Source organism: Phascolarctos cinereus, unplaced genomic scaffold (assembly GCF_003287225.1).
Source record: "Phascolarctos cinereus isolate Bilbo 61053 unplaced genomic scaffold, phaCin_HiC Scaffold_4;HRSCAF=312, whole genome shotgun sequence".
Classification (NCBI taxonomy): Eukaryota; Metazoa; Chordata; class Mammalia; order Diprotodontia; family Phascolarctidae; genus Phascolarctos; species Phascolarctos cinereus.
In genome coordinates, this window is record NW_027555847.1 from 642,173,010 (window position 1) to 642,187,789 (window position 14,780).

A 14,780-nucleotide genomic window follows, 5' to 3' on the forward strand; every position below is an offset into this window, starting at 1 on the left:
CATAGAGAGTACTAGATAGTCTCCTTCAAACTCATAGTACCATCCCATGATTTAGACACCCCCTGGAAGTCTACCTTGGAGACTGCTGAACAAGCAATACCCTTTCCATCAGAATCATACTGTCTCAGTAACCCAATGACTTTTCTTTCCAAGTAGGACTCTAAGTAGGAACTATGCAGAATGCCCTCCTCTTTCTTAAAGGAACACAAATCTCTCATTAGAAAGCTGAAACTTTCTAAGTCTTGAACTTTGAAATTATGTTAACTCTCGGATTTGGATTTACCCATAAAGAAAACCCCTAAAGATTTTGCAGCCCAACAAATTTTCCTTCTCTACCTAAGAGGCTAGATTCTAGGATTATACTTTCTAGTGAATTAGAAATGGGTTCTTCATTTACAAAGGAATTTGGGATTCAGGAATAGTGTCCTTGAGCACATACCCCTCCTCAAGCTATATGCAAGTGTGTGTCTGCCACTGCTCTGCGGTTTTTTTTGTCTGTTTGTTTTTTGTTTTTTGTTTTTTTTTGCTATAAGTCACTATCTGCTTGGGGTAATCAAATATATGGAAGAAGGCACAGGGAGAAAAAACTCCTTCAGAGTAAGAGCCCCAGAATACTACCCATCTTTCTTTTATAAGACACAGATAGTGGTAACTTACCCTCAGTTCCTTCCTATCAACAAGTCATCTGTGGGTATGTTCACATTCTCATTGGGAAATGCTCTTCAGTTGCCTTCAAAGGATAGCTCATGCTGGGTAACCTCATCAACTCAATTGGACAATTTCCTCAAATTGAACGGAGACTCCTTTGATTCACTCCTTGTCTCATTTTATTAACCTCATTTTACAGATCAAGAAATGGTATCAGAAAAGTTAAGAGATTTCCAAAGGCCACCCCTGTCTAAATGTCTGGGCCAGATCTAAGTGCCTGGGTCACATCCTGAAACTCTAAGGTATTTCCACTATACCAGAACTATTTGTACTCCTAAAAGCCTTACTATGACATAATCTCCTGAGTTCATGACAGAAGACTATGTCACAGGCAAAACTATTTTGTAGTTTTTATTGGTACAAAGCAGCATAGGAACATAGGACTTCCAGCCAGATGTCTCTTAGCAGTCAAAAATTGCAAGGTATAGTAGACTCCACATATGGAATATGCTTGGAGAAGAATAGCAATTCAAGACTCAAAAACAATTGAAGTCATAAGCAGGCTACAAAGTACATCTGGGAACATATCAAGGTCAGCCTTTGCTGGAAGCTTTAAGTAGATACAGGGAGTTATCCAATCATCTCTGAGCCTAAGTAAAAATGATAATACTATTTCTTTGAACCTGAAGTGAGCCTAAGGCAAAATAATTCAGCAGGTGAATGAAGCTTGTCTTTTACTCTCCCTGATCCTCGCCTATCTTCTCTGGAGAGATAGCACAGCATCATAGGTAGAATGCTAAGTTTAGAAGCAGATGACTTGAGTGTGAGTTCCCATTCTACCACTTCCTAAGGTCACAGACTTGGAGCTAGAAGGGACCTTAGGGACTATGTAGTCTAAGACCCCCTCCCCTTCCCCTTCATTTTGCAGGTGAGCAAACCGAGGTCCTGAGGAATGATCCAAGTAACTCCCAAAGTTTATAGAACTACTAAGTTAGGATTGGGCTTCAAACCCTTGGTCCACTGACCCTGAATTCAGGGCTATTTTTATGGCACCATGCTGACCTACCTCCCTCACTAGATATATGACCCTAGGTAAGTCATTGCATTACTCTTAGTTTCCTTTTTCCTATATGTAAAATAAAGATCAAAATACTCACACTATTTATACTCCACTGTTGTGTGTGAGTCTAATGAAATAGTATATAAAGTGAAAAAAAGAAGAAACAAGGAAGGAGGGAAGAAGAAGAGAGGGATGGCTGATACTTTTCCTAAATTAAAGTGGATATATTAAATGGATGGATTAGCTCTAACTAGAGTCAAGTCCTTGGAGCTCCATTATGTTTTAAAATGAAGGTTGTCATGGGTCAGCAGTGAAGGGATAAAGATAGACTACTTTTAGAAATTTTACCTCCTCTAGCTATAGAAGCTACCAGAATTAGAGTGCTAGACTTGTAGTCAGGAAGACCTGGGTTCAAATCCTGCCTTAGACCCGAGCTCTGTGACCCTTGGTAAGTCTCTTAAGCTCTATCTGTCTCAGTTTCCTCATCTATAAAATAAGGATATTAATAGCTCATATCCTTCCAGAATTATTGTAAGGGTAAAATAAGATAAAATTTGCAAAGTGCCTTTAAACCATGTAGCACATTATCACCATCATTATCATCAAAGAGCAGTTTAATTAGTCACAAATAATTCACTTTACAGATGCCTACAGTAGCCCCCACTTCATTCTGACTTCAGCATTTTCAGTTGTTCTTCCCCACCATGTTCTTCTGTGTATCTCTCCCACTGTTTTCCCCATCCAGGGATGGCAAGTTTTCAAAACAACAGAATACTTAGTGACTTCTACAGAGATGACACCACCTTCACCCTGTCCTGTGGCATCATCACATCAGTTCCATTTCTGCAGTGCCTTAGGGCTTACAATGCCCTTTCTTCACAATAACACCATTGAGTCCAAGTAGGGACAGTCATTCTCACTGTCCCTTTCATTTAGCAGACCCTTAATAAATGTCTGTTCATTGAATCCCCAGCTAATGGATGAGGAAAAATGAGACTCAGATAAACTGAGACTCAGAGATGAGGGGACTTGCCCATCCCAAAAACCTGGTCAGTATCAGATCAGAGACATACTAGTTATTCTGTAGTCTTAGCCTAGGAAAAGACCTTAGGGGATCAATCATCTGCTAAATAGAAGAAGCTGGGGGCACAGCGACTAGAAAATCAAACCTAGAGTCAGGAAGGCCTGAAGTAAAATATGTTCTCAGACAATTCCTAGCTGTATGACCCTGGTCAAGTCACTTAAGCTCCATTCACCTCAGTTTCCCCAATTTTAAAATGGAGATGATAAAAATAGCAACTATCCTACAGGGCTGTGTGAGAATCAAATGAGATCATATGTACAAAGTGCTTAGCATAGTGCCTAGCAGGTAGTAGGCAGAATATAAATACTTAGTCACTTCCCCTCCCCTTTTCTAATAATTCTACAGTAAGTCACACAACCTGAGTGATCTGGTTCACTAGAAATTTATGTTAACTAATCTCAATTGGGTGCTCAGTGCTGCATGAAAATCCTGTTATTCTTCCCTAAGCAATTCTCTATCACATACCCCATAGAGGTCATTCCAAATATTCTTTTCTCTCAAGTCTCCTGAACAACCTCATTCTCCCTCAGAGTAGTAGACCTCTCCTACTTTTTTTCAGAAAAAAAGGCATCCAGTGTGAGTTCTGTCTTCCTTTTTACAAAAAATCACTTAATGTAATTACCCATTCTACCCTCCACTGCTCTAGCCCCTGATATGGCCTTGCTCCTTGAGAAGGTCAACCCTTTCACCCTTGATCTCATCTCCTTCCATCTCTTCTCATAACTCTCTTTCATTTACCTCCTACCTCTAATACTCAATCATTCCCTATCTACCTCAGGGCTACAGGCTCCTTTATTACTATCAAACTCAGGTTCCCTCATAGTTAAAACCAAAGCCAAACTAACAAAAATCCCTTTATTTCATGCCAGAATCCACCCATGTTAGTTGTCCTACATTTTTTTTTTCCTTTCTTTCACAGTCATTCTCCTGGAAATCACTGACATGGACAGTTTTAGATCGAACTGGGTAGATCAAACTGATCCAGACCAAAGAAACTAGGAATACAATTTATACAATGACAATAACATTATGGAGAAAAACAACTCAGAAAGACTTTAGAATTCTGACTCATGCAATGTGAACTCTGAGCCCATCTGAAGATGAAACATGCTAATCCTCCACCTAAAGAGTACATGAACTGAAAATGTAGGAAGACATATACATTTTCTGGAATGGACAATGGGGGAATATATTTTGCTGAATTACAATGTTTATAATGGGGTTTTATTTTCATGTGTTTTTATTGACGTTCAATTTTAGGGTATTGGGATTGGGAGTGGGGAATATTATGAATGTTTGTATTTTCCTTTATTTTAAAAATAAGATGGAGAGAAATGCAGTTAGTAATCATAACTAAGGTGAACAAGATGAACTCATCCATGAAACACAATGGAATTGCAGAATGGATTAGAAACCATAATCCAACAATGTGCTGTTTACAAGAAACACATTGAAACAAAAAGACACACATAGATTTAAAATAAAGGGCTGGAGCAAATTCTATTATTCTTCGGCTAAAGTTAAAAAGAAAGAGGTATGATCTCAGACACAGCAAAAGCAAAAATAATAGAATTAAATAATTAACAGACTTAAGCAGGGAAATTCCATCTTGCAAAAAGGAACCACAGCCAATGAAGTAAAAGCAATATTAAATATGTATGCACCAAATGGCATGGCATCAAATTCTTAAAGGGAAAGTTAAATGAATTACAGGAGGAAATAAAGTAGTAAAACTATACTAGTGGGAGTCCTCAACTTTACCCTCTCAGAGCTTTATAAAATCTAATTATAAAATAAATAAGAATGAAGTAATAGACATGAATAGAATCTTAGAAAAAATAGATATGATAGAACTCTAGAGAAAACTGAATGGAAATAGAAAGCAGAATACCTTTTCCTTACCTGCACATGGAACTTTCACAAAATTTGATAAAACCTTCACAACCAAATTCAGAAAAGCAGAAACATTAAATGTTCCCTTTTCAGACAATAATGAAATAAAAATTACATTTAATAAAGGGCCATGGGAACATAGATTAAAAGGTAATTAGAAACTACATAATTTAATCCTAAAGAATGAGTGTGTCTAAGGACAAATCATAGAAACAATCAATAATTTCATTAAAGAGAATGACAACAATGAGGCAACATTCCAAAATTTTTGTGATGCAGCCAAAGTAGTACTTAGGGGAAAATTGATATCTCTCAATGCATACATCAGTAAAAGAGAGAAAGAGCAGCTCAATGAATTGGACATTCTACTAAAAAAAAATTTAGAAAAAAGTACGAATTCTAATTAAACACCAAAATGTAAATCCTAAAAATCAAAGTAGAGATTAATAAAACTGAAGGTAAAACTACCATTAAGTAATAAATAAAGCTAGGAAGTGGTTTTATTAAAAAAAAAGTAGATAAAGTTTTGGTTAATTTGATTTAAAATAAAAAGAAGAAAACCAAATTACCAGTATCAAAAATGAAAAGAGTGAATTCACTACCAATGAAATTAAATCAATAATTAGGAACTATTTTGCCCAATCATATGCCAATAAACCTGATAATCTAAGTGAAATAGATACATGTTTACAAAAATATAATTATCCAGATTAACAAAAGAGCAAATAAAATATGTAAATAACCCTAGAAAGAGAAATTGAACAAGAAATCAATGAGCTCCTTAAGAAAAAATCCCCAGGATCAGATGGATTTAAAAGTGAATTCTACCAAACATTGAAGGAACTATTAATCCTAATACTGTATCAACTATTTTGGCAAAATCGGTAAAGAAGGAGTCCTAACAAATTCTTTTTATGATACAAAATGGTTCGATGACTAAATCATGGAGAGAGAAAAAAAAAAACCCAAGTAAAAAAAAAAACTATAGACCAATTTCCTTAATGAATATCAATGTAAAAATTAAAAATAAAATACTAGCAAGGAGATTACAGCAACATACCACAAAGATCATGCACTATGAGCAGGAGGGATTTATACTACAAAGTCAGAGCTGGTTCAATACTAGAAAAACTATCAGAATAATTAACTATATTAATAACAAAATAATTTTAAAATATGATTATGTCAATAAGTTGATTAAAAAAAGTATTTGACAAAATAGCAATACCCATTCCTTTTAAAAACACTAGAAAGCATATGAATCAATTGAGTATTTCTTAAAATTACATGTAGCATCTATCTAAAACTAAGAACAAGCATTATCTTTAATGAGGATAAACTTGAAGTCTTCCCAGTAAGATCAGGAATACAGCAAGGATATCCATTATCACCACTATTATTTAATACTGTACTAGAACTGTTAGCTATAGCAATGAGATAAGAAAAAGAAACCGAAGGAATAGAAATATGCAATAAGGAAGCAACACTATAACTTTTTTGTAAATATGTTGGTGTACTTAGATAACCCTAGAAAATCAAACAAAAATCTAGTTGAAACAATTAACAAGTTCCACAAAGTTGCAGGATATAAAATAAATCCACATAAATCAGCAGCAAGAAATAGAAAGAGAAGTTTCATTTAAAATAACTGCAGAGAAAGGCAGCTAGATTATGCAATGCATAGAGCACTGGCCCTGGAGTCATGAAAACCAGAGTCCAAATTCAGCCTCAGACACTTGACATTAGCTGTGCAACCCTAGGCAAGTCACTTAACCCCAATTGCCACACCAAAATTAATAATAAAATAAAATAACGGCAGACAATATAAAATTCTTGGAAGTCTACCTGCCAAGACAAGGTATTATATGCACACAACTACAAAACCCTTTTCACACAAATACAGATCTAAATAATTGGAGAAACATTAATTGTTCATGGGTTGGAGGTGCTAATATAATAAAAATGGCAATTTTACCTAAGTTAATTTACTTATTCAGTGCCATGCTAATCAAACTACCAAAGAATTATTTATAGCACTAGAAAAAGCAGTAGCAAAATTCATCTGGAAGAATAATAAAAGGCCAAGAATATCAAGGGAATCAATGAAACAAAAGGTTAAGGAAGGTGGCCTAGAAGTTGCAGATAAACTATATTACAAAGTGGTAATCACCAAAATAATTTGGTACTAGCTGAGAAATAGAGTGGTAGATCAGTGGAATAGATTAATTACATAAGACACAGTAGTAAATGACCATAGTTACCTAGCGTTTCATAAACCCAAAGATCCAAGCTTTTGGAGTAAGAACTCACCATTGTCAAAAATTGCTGGGGAAACTGGAAAGCAGTTTAGCAGAAACTAGGCATAGAACATTTCATAATGTATACAAGGATAAAACCAAAATGGATAAAAGATTTAGTCATAAAGGGTGATATCATAAATAAATTAGGGGAGATTGGAAAATTGTACCTGTCAGATTCTGTGGATAAGGGAAGAGTTTATGAGCAAAGAAGAAATAAAAAGGATTACTGAAAGTAAATGAAATAATTTTGACTACATGAAATTAAAAAAAAATTGTGCAAACAAAATAATACAGCTGAAATTAGAAGGGAAACAGGAAACTGGGGGTGTGTGTTGGGGTGGGGATGGATTTTCATGGCAAGTTTCTCTGAAAAAGACTTCATTTCTTAAATATATAGGGAACTGAGCCAAATTTATAAGAATAAGAGTCATTTCCTAGTGATAAACAGTCAAAGGATATAAACAGGTAGTTTTCAGAAGAAGAAATCAAAGCTATCAATAGTCACAGAAAAAAAAATGTTCCAAATCCCTATTGATTAGAGAAATAGGTATTAAAACAACTGAGATACCACCTAATATCTATCAGATTGGCTAACATGACACAAAAGGAAAATGACAAATGCTGGAGAGGACGTGGAAAAATTGGGACACTAATTCACTTTTAGTGAAGCTGTGAACTAGTTTGACCATTCTGAAGAATATTTTGAAACCATACCCAAAGGGCTACAAAACTGTGCAAACTCTTTTAGGTAGCAATTCCACTAGCAGGAGTATATCCCAAAGAGATCAAAGAAAAGGGAAAAGGACCAATTTGTATGAAAATATTTATAGCAGTTCTTTTTGTGATGGCAAAGAATTGGAAATTGAGGGGATGCTCATTAACTGAGGAACGGCTGGATAAATAGTGATATATGATTATAAAGGAACATTATTGTATTATAAGAAATGACAAGCAAGATGGTTTCAGAAAAACCTAGTAAGACTTATGTGAACTCATGCAAAGGGAAGTTAGCAGAACCAGGAGAACAGTGTACAATGTAACAGCAGTATTGTAAGGATAATCAATTGTGAAAGACTTAGCTACTCTGATCAAGACAATGATCCAAAATAACTCCAAAGGATCCGTGATAAAAGATGCTATCCACTTCCTGAGAGAGAACTGATAAACTCAGAATACAGAATGATGCATAAGTATTTTACATTTCCTTATTTGTATTGTTTTGTTTTGTTTTTGTTCTCTTTCACAACATGGTTAATATGGAAATACATATTTTCATGATATCATATACCAATATCAAATTGTTTGCTTTTTCAAAGAGGAAAGAGGACTAGGAGAGAGAGAATTTGGAACTCAAAACCTTATAAAAAATTAGTGTCAAAAATTTTACATGTAATTGGAAAATAGTTAACAAAATAAAAATAATTTTAAAAAATAAAGAAAAGTGTCCTTACTTCTTGCTTCTAATTTCTTCTCTTCCCATTCCCTTCTTAATCTTAATCTCTCATAATGAGGCTTCTGACCACACCACTGAATTGAAACTGCTCTTTCTTTCCAAGATTACTAGTGATCTTTTCATTGCTTAAACAGAAGGCTTTTTCTCAGTCATCATACTTCTTGACCTCTTTGATGCCATTCACCATCCTTTTCCTCTTGGATAACTCTCCTTTCTCTGGGTTTTCCTAACACCACCTTCTCCTCAAGCTCCATCTACTTGTCTAACTTCTTCATTTCAGTCTCCTTTACTGACTTATTTTGTGTATTATGACCCTTTACTGCAGCTATTCCCCAAAACACTGTCTTGAACCCTCTCCTCTCTCTTTCCATGATTCGCACGGAAAAGCTCTTTCTTGTGTCTTTTCTGCTCTTTCCTGGTTTTCATCCTTCCTGTCTTACTGCTCCTTCTTCACAATCTCCTTTGCCCCATTCTAATTCCTATACACAGGCTATCTTAAAGAAGGCTTCTTGCTTTCTCTACTGATACTCTTTCATCAGAGCATGAGAATTTTTGACAAACAGATCATTCAAGACTCTACAAATAAGGAAACTAAGCCTCAAAACCAAAGCAATTTTCCCAAGGTTACATGGAAAGCTTGTACCACCACCAGTCTACTATTCCAAGGCTCCCATTCGAATCCTTTAAACTATCCTCATCTTGCTGAGTCTCTCAGGACTTCAGTGAAATGAGACATAAGCGTTATAGGGTGCCATCCAGATCGGTTCCTTTTGAAGAATAGAAGCCCAACTTGAAGATCTCAAAAGCCACTCTGTCACCAAACTTCAGTGGCAAAAAAACTGTGAATATCTGCATGATCTATACTTCTCTGGATATATAATTGGCTCTCAAGCCATGCATACTAAGTAATGATAATATTAATAACATTAAAGAATATTAATCACAATACTGTTAGCAGGAGTCAGGAAAGGTTATCTCACTCATCTCTTTACGCCTAGGAAAGAGTGCTGCCCAGTCTCTGGCAGCATTTTCCTTAAAGGAGATTAAATCATTATTTATTAGCAAAACAGTAAGTTGTGAAACAATAAGAAGTACTGCTTTGGACTGCTTAGGTAGATTTCATAGAATATTGAGTTGGAAAGGATCAGAGGCCAATTAGTTCAGCCCCCACATTCTGTACATCCATATGTATCACATTCACAATTAGAATACCAGATTTTTAAAATTTCCCTTTTGTCTTTCAGTCCCCAACATTAGAGAGGAATTGGAGGTATCTAGGTGGAGCTATGGATGGAGGGGTGGGGAAACTGTGCCCTCGAGGCCACATGTGACCCTGTAGGTCAAGTGCAACCCTTTAACTGAATCTAAACTTACTCTGTAAAGTTTGGATTCAGTCGAAGGGCCATATTTGAGGACCCACAGGGTCACATGTGGCCTCGAGGTTGCAGGTTCCCCACCCTAAAGAGCCTTGGCCTGGAATCAGGAAGACTAAAATTTAAATCCAGCTTCAGACATTTTTTTAGCTGTGTGACACTGGGAAAGTCACTTAACCTCTGCCTCACTTTCCTCCACTGAAAAATGGATATCATAATAGCACCTGCCTACCAGGGTGGCTGTGATACTGAAATAAGGTAATAGTTGTACAGCATTTAACCAGTCCTTTTCCCCATACCAAACCAAGTTGAGCATAGAACACACAGAAGTAGTTGCTTAGTAATGCTTATTGAAATGAAGTAGATTCTTAACATTTCCTGATAACGTATAATTTTCTTCATTCAGCAAGTATTAATTGGGTATCATGTCTATGTGCAATATAAGAAAAAAGACATAAAAATGGGTACTGATTAAAGCTGCTTATAGCTTCATGGAAAGAAAATACACATATGCAATTATAAAATCATTATAATATGCAATTTTATATAAACACATGCCAAAGGAAAAATAAATGAATCAACTAGATGGCTAAAGAAGGTAAGCACTGGGCTGCCTATAAATTAGCAGATGTGATTTCTACTCCTAGCTCTGACATTTAATAGCTATGTGACTCTAAGCAAATCAGTTCTCCACTCTGGGCCATGTTATAACTAGCCATGAAATGAGAATGGTTGAGGATGGTATCTAAGGGTCTTTCTAGTTCAGAAAGGTTCTAGAATTCCAAATCCTCTGAAGCATCTAGGGTTTGAGCAACTGATGAAGGGTTCAGGGAACACTTGCCTTTGGATAGATGTTTACAAGGAGAATGGGGGACAGGACAAGGAAAAGCCTTTCCAACAGGCAGAAGGAAATAAGTGATAAGCACTAGGAATTGGGAATGGCATGGTCCATTTATAGGATATTGAAGACGATGGTCTGGCTATTGCAGTATCATTATCAGAGAGTAGTGGGAGATTTATTTGCATGAGGAGAGTGGGGATGAGTCATGAACAAATCTTTAATTGCCAGGAAGAACACTTTGGACGTTATTCAATAGGCAATGGAAGAAACAAGATTTTGAAAGTCCATGGCTTTCAACAACAATGAAAAATAACTATTTCCCCTAAGTATTTATTGTGGTGTTGCAGCAAATATCCTGAACTCGAAGTCAGGAAACTTAGTTTTCAGGTTTCCACCTCTACCTTGTAGTTTGCTATGATATCACTGGCAAATCGCTGACCTTCTCTGGACCACAGTTTCTTAACCTAGAAAAGATGAATGGTCATTCTTTTGTCTTCTATCATCACTCCTTTCTTCACACTCCATTGTTCTTAGCCCCGCCTTCGGGAGTCAAGCAAAAATATCCCTTATGTTATTAGAGCCCATAAGTAGCAGTCAACGTATGGATCAGCTTCTCAGTTGTGGTGCCAATCATAGGGCTCTGTCCTTGGTCCTGTTCTGTTGAACACGTTTTTGACAACGGAGATGAAGTTATAGAAGAAAGTGTGCTTATTTGTGATTATCAATCTACAGTTGATCCAAAGCTGGGAGACACGGTGAACCAACTCAATGAACAGAGAATCAAAATTCAAAATCAGCTTGATACACTTGATCTTGCTACAGAAACAAGATTATAATGAACAAGGATAAATATTAATCCTTGCATTTAGGTTTAAAAAAAATTCAATTACATAAGTACAAGTTAGCAGAGGTCTGGTTTGTCTTCAGCTCAATATTACGCCAGCATGTGACAGTGTACAGGATACAGAGCAACAGAGATTAACTACTTCACTGGATTCTCTTGGTCAGACCCCATTTGGAGTACTCCATCCAGTTCTGGGTCACACAATTCAGCAAAGATATTGACAAATGTGAGATTTATAAACATTTATAAATTAAGTATATCCAGATGAAGTTGACTATTATAATAGAATCACACAATGTCAAATATAATAGGCCTTAAGGATTGTCTAAGTCCAATCCTCTCATTTTGCAGACAAGAATATTGAGGGATTGAGAGAGGATTCATGCCAAATCTTGTCAATGTGACTTCTATGACCCTTTTAAAATCTACTTCTTCTTCACTCACAGAGCTGCTACCCTAATTTTGGACCTCATTATCTTTTACCTAGACTAGTGCAAAAGTCTAGGGAGACTAATAGGTCCTGTTCTCCCTCTCACTCTTCTTTTCCTCTCTAATCTGTCTACCACACAGAAGTTGAAAATGTGACCATATCACTTTCTTAGTTGAAGAAAAAAAAAAGACAAAAACCAAAAACCAAAAAACTTTAGTAGCTCCTTATTGCTTTTAGAATAAAATGCAATGTGTTTTTGGTTTAGAAAATGGAAGCAAATGTGGTGAAATATCAAGGCGTAGAATGAACCTGTAGAAACAGTATCAACTGGGGCAGCTAGGTAGTACAGTGGATACAGCACCAGCCCTGGAGTCAGGAGGACCTGAGTTCAAATCCAGTCTCAGACCAGACACCTGATACTTACTAGCTGTGTGAGCCTGGACAAGTCACTTAACCCCAATTGCCTGGCCAAAAACAAAACCAAAAAAAGAAAAGAGAAGAAAAAGAAAGAAACAGTATCAGCAAGGTAAGGCCTAGGCTAACACTAGAGGTGAGGCTCAGTTGAGATTTTGGATGTAAAACATGTTGTAAACATTAAAACACTATACAAATGGTAGTTCTCATTACTGTTGTTGTTATCACTATTGTTAGTCTACAGTCACCAGGCTTCTAGTCTGGGCCTTCTACTATCTTCCTTCTGAGCTCAAGAAATGTTTCTAGAGCAAATTGAGATATGCTGATAAATAAATGTTCTGAAAAACACATACGCCCAGACAACAGCAGCAGCAATGAAGTGTATGTACATGCAATTTAAATTTTAATCTGCATTATGAGCATTTCTTATGTGTGTGTATATATATATGTATATATGGAGAGAGAGAGAGCGCACAGGGTGAGTTGATAATGAATGAGTGATGATATCTGGAGGATAAAATTAAAGGGTGAGAGGATTATACAGGGAGAAGGAGAAAGGGAGAGATAGAATGGGGTAAATTATCACAATTTCTTCTTTTTTTGAAATCTTATTTAATATTTTATTTTTTTACAATTACACACAAAACAATAAGATGGTGATAAACAACTAATAACAAGTACAAAACAGAATCAAGCCTTGCTATGTAGATTGTCGATTTCTGAGAAACTGATACTAAAAATTTAACAACTGGCTCCCTGAAAGTCAATTACAGCTAGTTTCAGTACACTCAATGCTAACAGAGAAGATTAGATAGAGGAGTTCATTTTGTCGTTGTTGTTGTTAATCGTCATCATTTTTGTTAAGGCAAGTTAGGAGGCAAGAGGGGAATCAAAGAAGGGAAAGGGTTCCTGATTGACTCTAAGGGATAACTGATGATAATGGACAGCAAGTAAGGAGTCTCAACTACTTTCAATTCTTATTTTACTGGTATTTTTCTTTTGAGGAAAATGATCTTTAGATTGGGAAGAAGAAAGCAGAAATCACTGGTGGTTGATAGTAGCCCAGAGTAAGTGAGGAAATAATCAGAGAGAAACAATTTTCCATTAGTAAAAGTCACCAGACTCAGCAAGCTAGCCATAATCCTAACCCTGTGCGCTAAGGAATAAAAGAAAAAAGATAGTAGAAGTAATTTATCAGCCACTAGTGATAATATTTGAAAAATGCATGGATAAAGGAATAGTTGATATAGAAGGAGAGAAAGGCAAATGTCCTTGTTTTCAACAAAGGAAAGAGTGCGCAGTAAGTGAACCATAGGCCAGTGAGTTTGACTTCTATTCCTAGAGAAAATAAATCTAGCCAATGTTATTAAAGGGTTGACTCTGAGACTTAGAAAGGGAAGTAGAGGTCACTAAAAGCCAACATGGGTTCACCAAGAACATATCACACCAAACTATTCTCATTTTTTTTTGACAGTGTCATGAGACAGATAGATTTGGAGAATATATAGTATGTTTCCATTTCAGAAAAGTGTCTGATAAAGTCTCTCATGTCATCCTTATAGATAAGATGGTGATAAATTGGCTAGATATAATTAGAAGTGTTCAGAACTGGCTAAATGATGAGATCTAAATGAAAAAGCAGTTATTTACTGAATCTACGCCCTCTTGAAAGAAGGGCTCTGATGGATTTGTTCTTGGACTTATGTGTTGTTTATTATTTTTATGTTAATACATGAAGGTGTAACAGACATGCCTGTCAGATTTTTATGTGAAAAGAAAATGATGGAAGAGATAGCTAACATATTGGGTAATGGAGAATGAAGATCTAAAATACATAGGATAACATTATAGGCCAAATTAAATGAAAGAAGTTCTAAAATATTTATTTAATGTATATATTCATTCTGAGCTAGATAGCTATTCTCACGGGAATGTGACAATGGGTTTAGACTAGCAAGCCGCCAGTCATCCAACTGGGCTCTGGTTTACCAATGCCATTATTCTCAGAGAACTCCCTAGTTAGGCTCTTTCGAGATAAAGGTAGGCTATATCCTATGGCTCTGTTGTGTACATGATAGATCTAGGCTATGATGATAGAAATCCCTGTGACCAAAGGCAATAGTGCCCAGAAGTCTAGAAGAATACCTGTTATCAAAAGTCCATTGTTATGACAGTCAATCTGGAAGAATGTGGACAGCAAATGGACTAGGACATTGGGAGCTCTATGGGCATAAAAGGATTAAGCTATGTCTGGAGGATTGGGGGAGGAGGAAGTAGATTTGAAAAGATTAGTCCACTGATGTGCCTAAGATTGAATTGCTTTGATTGGTGAATAGAAGCTATAAATTTGTGGTTCAATATCTTACAAGAAAGTAGCCTTGGAGGGTAAAGGAATAATTTAGAATTGGTGATCCCATTATACTCTACCACACCTGAAATA

The 14,780-nt window shown here is 36.1% G+C and overlaps 1 protein-coding gene across 2 annotated transcripts in view; it reads right to left on the reverse strand.

Moving 5' to 3' along the window:
- Positions 1-928, reverse strand: part of FAM135B (family with sequence similarity 135 member B) — a 321,857-nt gene extending 320,929 nt beyond the window's left edge. For both annotated transcript variants that reach the window (XM_020967062.2, XM_020967061.2), the window contains exon 1: positions 658-928. The gene's annotated coding sequence lies outside the window, so the exon portion shown is untranslated. The remainder of the gene's footprint in view (positions 1-657) is intronic.
- Positions 929-14,780: the final 13,852 nt, after the last annotated feature.